Below are 7,012 nucleotides of genomic sequence, written 5' to 3' on the forward strand. Positions count from 1 at the left end.
AACCAAGGTCACACAGAGCCTTAAAGATCATGGTGCCTATAGTACAAGGTATTATGAACTTTCCAGGATCCTGTCTCTTCTGAGGCAATGTCAGTTGATCTAGATCACTTAGTTCATTGATGAACAAGGGAGGTTCAACTTCCCAAGTATCAATGCCAAATAATTTGGCATTCAGCTTCATGATTGCACCAAGAAACTTGGCAGTTTGCTCTTTAGTAACATCCTCATTCTCTTCAGAAGAGGAATACTCATCATAGCTCATGAAGGGCATAAGGAGGTTCAATGGAATCTCTATGGTCTCTAGATGAGCCTCAGAGTCCTTTGGTTCCTCAGAGGGAAGCTCCTTATTGGTCACTGGACGTCCCAAGAGGTCTTCCTCCTTGGGATTCACGTCCTCCTCTCCCTCATTGGGTTCAGCCATTTTGCTTATGTCAATGGCCTTGCACTCTCCTTTTGGATTCTCTTCTGTATTGCTTGGGAGAGTACTGGGAGGGATTTCAGTGATCCTTTTACTCAGTTGGCCCACTTGTGCTTCCAAATTTCTAATGGAAGACCTTGTTTCATTCATGAAACTCACAGTGGCCTTAGATAGATCAGAGACTAAGTTTGCTAAATTAGAAGTATTTTGTTCAGAGTTCTCTGTCTGTTGCTGAGTGGATGATGGAAAAGGTTTATTATTGTTAAACTTGTTTCTTCCACCATTATTAAAGCCTTGTTGAGGCTTTTGATCCTTCCATGAGAAATTTGGATGATTTCTCCATGATGAGTTATAGGTGTTTCCATAAGGTTCACCTAAGTAATTCACCTCTGCTATTGCAGGGTTCTCAGGATCATAAGCTTCTTCTTCATAAGAAGCCTCTTGAATACTGTTGGATGCAGCTTGCATTCCATTCAGACTCTGAGAGATCATATTGACTTGCTGAGTCAATATTTTATTCTGAACCAATATGGCATTCAGAGTATCAACTTCAAGAACTCCCTTCTTCATAGGTGTCCCATTATTCACAGGATTCCTCTCAGAAGTGTACATGAACTGGTTATTAGCAACCATGTCAATGAGTTCTTGAGCTTCTGCAGGCATTTTCTTTAGGTGAATGGATCCACTTGCAGAAGTATCCAATGACATTTTTGATAGCTCAGATAAACCATCATAAAATATATCCAGGATGGTCCATTCTGAAAGCATGTCAGAAGGACACTTTTTGGTTAGCTGTTTGTATCTTTCCCAAGCTTCATAGAGGGATTCACCATCTTTTTGTTTGAAGGTTTGAACATCCACTTTAAGCTTGCTCAGCTTTTGAGGAGGAAAGAACTTGGCTAAGAAAGTCGTGACCAGCTTATCCCAAGAGTTCAGGCTATCTCTGGGTTGAGAGTCCAACCAGATTCTAGCTCTGTCTCTAACAGCAAAAGGGAAAAGTATGAGCCTGTAGACTTCAGGATCTACTCCATTAGTCTTAACAGTATCACAGATCTGCAAGAATTCAGTTAAGAACTGAAAAGGATCTTCAGATGGAAGTCCATGAAACTTGCAGTTTTGCTGCATCAGAGAAACTAATTGAGGTTTCAGTTCAAAGTTGTTTGCTCCAATGGCAGGAATGGAGATGCTTCTTCCATGTAAATTGGAATTTGGTGCAGTAAAGTCACCAAGCATTCTCCTTGCATTGTTGTTGGGTTTGGCTGCCATCTCCTTTACTTGTTTGAAATTTTCAATCAAGTTGTCTCTGGATTGTTGTAATTTAGCTTCTCTTAATTTCCTCTTCAGAGTCCTTTCAGGTTCTGGATCAGCTTCAACAAGAATGCCTTTTTCTCTGTCCCTGCTCATAAGAAAGAGGAGAGAAAAAGAAAAGAAGAGGAATCCTCTATGTCACAGTAAAGAGGTTCCTTATTGTTAGTAGAAGAAAAGAAGAAGAGAAAAATCTGAACTCAGAAAGAGAGAGAGAGGGTTCGGATTTTTGGTGGGTGAGGGAGAGATGTTAGTAGATGAATAAATAAATAGAATAAGATGCGAGAGGGGGAGAAGGATTTTCGAATTTTTTTTTTTTGAAAAAGAGTTAGTGATTTTTGAAAATAGTTTTTGAAAAAGGTTAGTAGTTTTCGAAAATTCAAATAAAAAATAATAAAATGATTAGTTTAAAGAAATTTTGAAAAAGGGGGAGATATTTTCGAAAATTAGAGAGAGAGAGAGTTAGTTAGGTAGTTTTGAAAAAGATGAGAAACAAACAAAAAGTTAGTTAGTTAGTTGAAACAAATTTTGAAAAGATATTTTGAAAAGATAAGAAGTTAGGAGGTTAGAAAAGATATTTTGAAATCAAATTTTTGAAAAAGATAAGATGAGAAGATATTTTTGAAAAGAAATAATAAAAATTAGTTTTGAAAAAGATTTGATTTTTAAAATCACAATTAATGACTTGATTCACAAGAAATCACAAGATATGATTCTAGAACTTAAAGTTTGAATCTTTCTTCACAAGTAAGTAACAAACTTGAAATTTTTGAATCAAAACATTAATTGGTGATGTTATTTTCGAAAATTTGATGTAAAATTAAGAAAAAGATTTTTGAAAAATATTTTTGGAATTTTTGAAAATAACTAAGAAATTTGAAAAAGATTTGATTTTTGAAAAAGATTTTGAAAAAGATGAGATTTTTAAATTGAAAATTTGATTTGACTCATAAAAACAACTAGATTTTAAAATTTTTTGAAAAAAGTCAAATCTAATTTTCGAATTTATGAGAGAGAAAGAGGGAAAGATATTTTTTTTATTTTTGAATTTTTATGATGAGAGAGAAAAACACTAAAAAGATGCAATGCATGAAGTTTTTAGATCAGAACAATGAATGCAGGCATGAATGCTATGAATGTCAAGATGAACACCAAGAACACTATGAATGTCAAGATGAACACCAAGAACATATTTTTTGAAAAATTTTTAATGCAAGGAAAACATGCAAGACACCAAACTTATAATTCTTTAATGCTTAGACACTAAGAATTCAAGAATGCATATGAAAAACAAGAAAAGACACAAAACATGCAAATGCAAAGATCAAACAAGAAGACTTACCAAGAACAACTTGAAGATCATGAAGAACACTATGAATGCATGAGAATTTTCGAAAAATGCAAGATGCTGAAGATCATGAAGAACATTATGAATGCATGAGAATTTTCGAAAAATGTAAGATGCACATGCAATTGACACCAAACTTATAACATGACTCAAGACTCAAACAAGAAACACAAAATATTTTTTTGATTTTTATGATTTTCTAATTTTTTTGGATTTTTATTTTATATTTTTCGAAAATTATTTATAAAGAAAGAAAAATAAGGATTCCAAAATTTTTAATATGAATTCCAGGAATCTTGCCATGTTAGTCTAAAGCTTCAGTCCAGGAATTAGACATGGCTCACTAGCCAGCCAAGCTTTCAATGAAAGCTCCGGTCCAAAACACTAGACATGGCCAATGGCCAGCCAAGTTTCAGCATGTAATTCAGACATGACATGTGATGAGCGGATATTTTATACGCTTTTTGAGGATAATTTCATATAGTTTAGAGTATGTTTTAGTTAGTTTTTAGTCTATTTCTAGTAGTTTTTAGGAAAAATTCATATTTCTGGACTTTACTATGAGTTGTGTGTTTTTCTGTAATTTCAGGTATTTTTCTGGCTGAAATTGAAGGAGCTGAGTAAAAATCTGATTCAGGCTGAAAAAGGACTGCTGATGCTGTTGGATTCTGACCTCCCTGCACTCAAAGTGGATTTTCTGGAGCTACAGAACTCGAAATGGCGTGCTTCCAATTGCGTTGGAAATTAGACATCCAGGGCTTTCCAGCAATATATAATAGTCCATACTTTGCACAAGGATAGACGACGTAAACTGGCGTTCAACGCCAGTTCTCTGCCCAATTCTGGCGTTCAGCGCCAGAAAAGGATCAAAAACTGGAGTTGAACGCCCAAACTGGCATAAAAACTGGCGTTCAACTCCACAAATGGCCTCTGCACGAAATCTCAGCCCCAGCACACACCAAGTGGGCCCCGGCACACCAAGTGGGCCCCAGAAGTGGATATCTGCATCATCCATCATAGTCCACTCATATTTTGTAACCCTAGGCTACTAGTTTAGTATTTAAACAACTTTTAGAGACTTATTTTGTATCTCATGACATTTCAGATCAAAACTTTGTATTCTCTGACGGCATGAGTCTCTAAACCCCATTGTTGGGGGTGAGGAGCTCTGCTGTGTCTCGATGAATTAATGCAAGTATTTCTGTTTTCCATTCAAACACGCTTGTTCCTATCTAAGATGTTCATTCGCGCTTAACTGTGATGAAGGTGATGATCTGTGACATTCATCACCTTCCTCAAACCACGAACGTGTGCCTGACAACCACCTCCGTTCTATATCCGATTGAATGAGTATCTCTTAGGTTCCTTAATCAGAATCTCCGTGGTATAAGCTAGAACTGATGGCGGCATTCATGAGAATCCGGAAAGTCTAAACCTTGTCTGTGGTATTCCGAGTAGGATTCAAGGATTGAATGACTGTGACGAGCTTCAAACTCCTGAAGGCTGGGCGTTAGTGACAGACGCAAAAGGATAGTAAATCCTATTCCAACCGGATCGAGAACCAACCGGTGATTAGCCGTGCTGTGACAGAGCGCGTGAGCGTAGTTTTCACTGGAAGGATGGAAGGTAGCCATTGACAACGGTGATCCACCAACACACAGCTTGCCATAGGAGGACGTGCGTGCGTGAATCAGAAGACAGAGGAAAGCAGAGATTCAGAAGACAAAGCATCTCCAAAACTCCAACATATTCTCCATTACTGCACAACAAGTAACTTTTAATTTATGCTCTACTGGTTACTCACAATTCAATTGATAAACATAGTTGACTTCCTGACTAAGATTTACAAGATAACCATAGATTGCTTCAAACCAACAATCTCCGTGGGATTCGACCCTTACTCACGTAAGGTATTACTTGGACGACCCAGTGCACTTGCTGGTTAGTGGTACGAGTTGTGAAAAGTGTGATTCGCAATTTGTGCTACCAAGTTTTTGGCGCCGTTGCCGGGGATTGTTCGAGTTTGGACAACTGACGGATTATTTTGTTGCTTAGATTAGGAAAAAAATATTTCTTTTTGGTTTAGAGTCTTTTATTATTTATCCCTTGTTAAAACACTTTAAATTTATAACTCAGTTAGTTAGAGCGTGGTGTTTATGTTCATGATAATTGGCTATCATATTTTTTAAAAACCTTTTTCAAAAATAATTTTTCTATTAAATCCTGTGCCAAACTTTAAGTTTGGTGTTTTCAAAAATAATCTTTCTTAAAATAAGGTCCCATAACTCATTTGGCTAGAACATTAATTTGATTGGGTTAGAATCTTTTATACTCTTTTCAAAACATTCTTTTTCAAAAATATTTTTTTCTATTAAATCTTGTGCCAAACTTTAAGTTTGGTGTTTTCTTGTTGATTTCCCTTTGATTTTCGAAAATTTTGTTTGGTTTTCAAAAAAATTTTAAGTTTGGTGTTCTTCCTTCATGTTCTTGTGTTCTTGTGAGTCTTCAAAGTGTTCTTGAGTTTTCCTTGTGTCTTGATCTTAAAATTTTTAAGTTTGGTGTTCCTTGGTGTTTTCCCTCCAAAATTTTCGAAAAACAAGGAGCATTAGATCTAAAAATTTTAAATCTAGTACTATCTTATTGTTTTTCTCTCTCCTCACTAAATTCAAAAATATCTTTTTAAAATATCTTTTCTAACTTCCTAACTTCTTATCTTTTCAAAATTTGTTTCAACTAACTAACTAACTTTTTGTTTGTTTCTTAACTTTTTCAAAACTACCTAACTAACTCTCTCTCTCCCTAATTTTCGAAAATAGCTTCCTTCTTTTTCAAAAATTTCTTCTTTTTTTTTTTAACTAATTAATTTTTATTTTTTTTACGAAAAAAAAAAATTTTCAAAATTCAAATTCTTTTTAGTTATTTTATTTTATTTAAGTATTTACTTCTTATAAAATAAAATAAATAAAAAGATAAATCAGTCCAAGTTATATCCACATATCCATCATGGACATAAGTGGAGATGGACAGTCCAGGAGGACTTTGGGGTCATATTCTAACCCCTCTACTGCTTCATATGGGAGTAGCATCTGCATAGCCTCCATTGGAGTTTGTAGCTTTGAGTTGAATCCTCAGCTCATTATCATGGTGCAGCAAAGTTGCCAGTATTCCGGTCTTCCACAGGAAGAACCTACAGAGTTTCTGGCACAATTTTTACAAATTGCTGACACAGTACATGATAAGGAAATAGATCAGGATGTCTACAGACTATTACTGTTTCCATTTGCTGTAAAAGATCAAGCTAAGAGGTGGTTAAATAACCAACCTAAGGCCAGCATAAGAACATGGAAACAGTTGACAGAAAAATTCCTGAATCAATATTTCCCTCCAAAAAGGATGACACAGCTAAGGCTGGACATCCAAGGCTTTAAACAAGGAGATAATGAATCTCTTTATGATGCCTGGGAGAGATACAGAGAGATGCTACAAAAATGCCCCTCTGAAATGTTTTCAGAGTGGGTTCAGTTAGACATCTTCTACTATGGGCTTGCAGAAGGAGCTCAGATGTCTTTAGATTACTCAGCTGGTGGATCTATCCATATGAGAAAGACAATTGAAGAAGCTCAAGAGCTCATTGATACAGTTGCCAGGAATCAGCATCTGTATCTAAGCAGCAACCCTTCCATGAATGAAGAGGTTAAAACAGTAACTGCTGAATTCAGTACTGTAAAACAAGCTGCTGAATTCAATCAGCAATTAGATTTTCTAACAAAACAGCTAGCTGAATTCAAAGACAGGTTACAGGAGACAAGGATAGCTAATATACATATGGAAGAACAGTTTAAGCAAACAAAGCAGCAGCTATCAAAGCAAATAGCAGAAGAATGCCAAGCAGTTCAATTAAGAAGTGGGAAAACATTAAATACCCCACCTCAAGGCATCAA

At 35.8% G+C, this 7,012-nt stretch overlaps 1 non-coding gene across 1 annotated transcript; it reads left to right on the forward strand.

Moving 5' to 3' along the window:
* Positions 1-1,180: 1,180 nt before the first annotated feature.
* Positions 1,181-1,288, forward strand: LOC148574806 (small nucleolar RNA R71). The gene has a single exon (XR_015906486.1). It is a non-coding gene; the product is annotated as a small nucleolar RNA R71 (small nucleolar RNA).
* Positions 1,289-7,012: the final 5,724 nt, after the last annotated feature.

This window comes from Arachis ipaensis, chromosome B2, assembly GCF_059453495.1.
Source record: "Arachis ipaensis isolate K30076 ecotype BB chromosome B2, ASM5945349v1, whole genome shotgun sequence".
Taxonomy (NCBI): domain Eukaryota; kingdom Viridiplantae; phylum Streptophyta; class Magnoliopsida; order Fabales; family Fabaceae; genus Arachis; species Arachis ipaensis.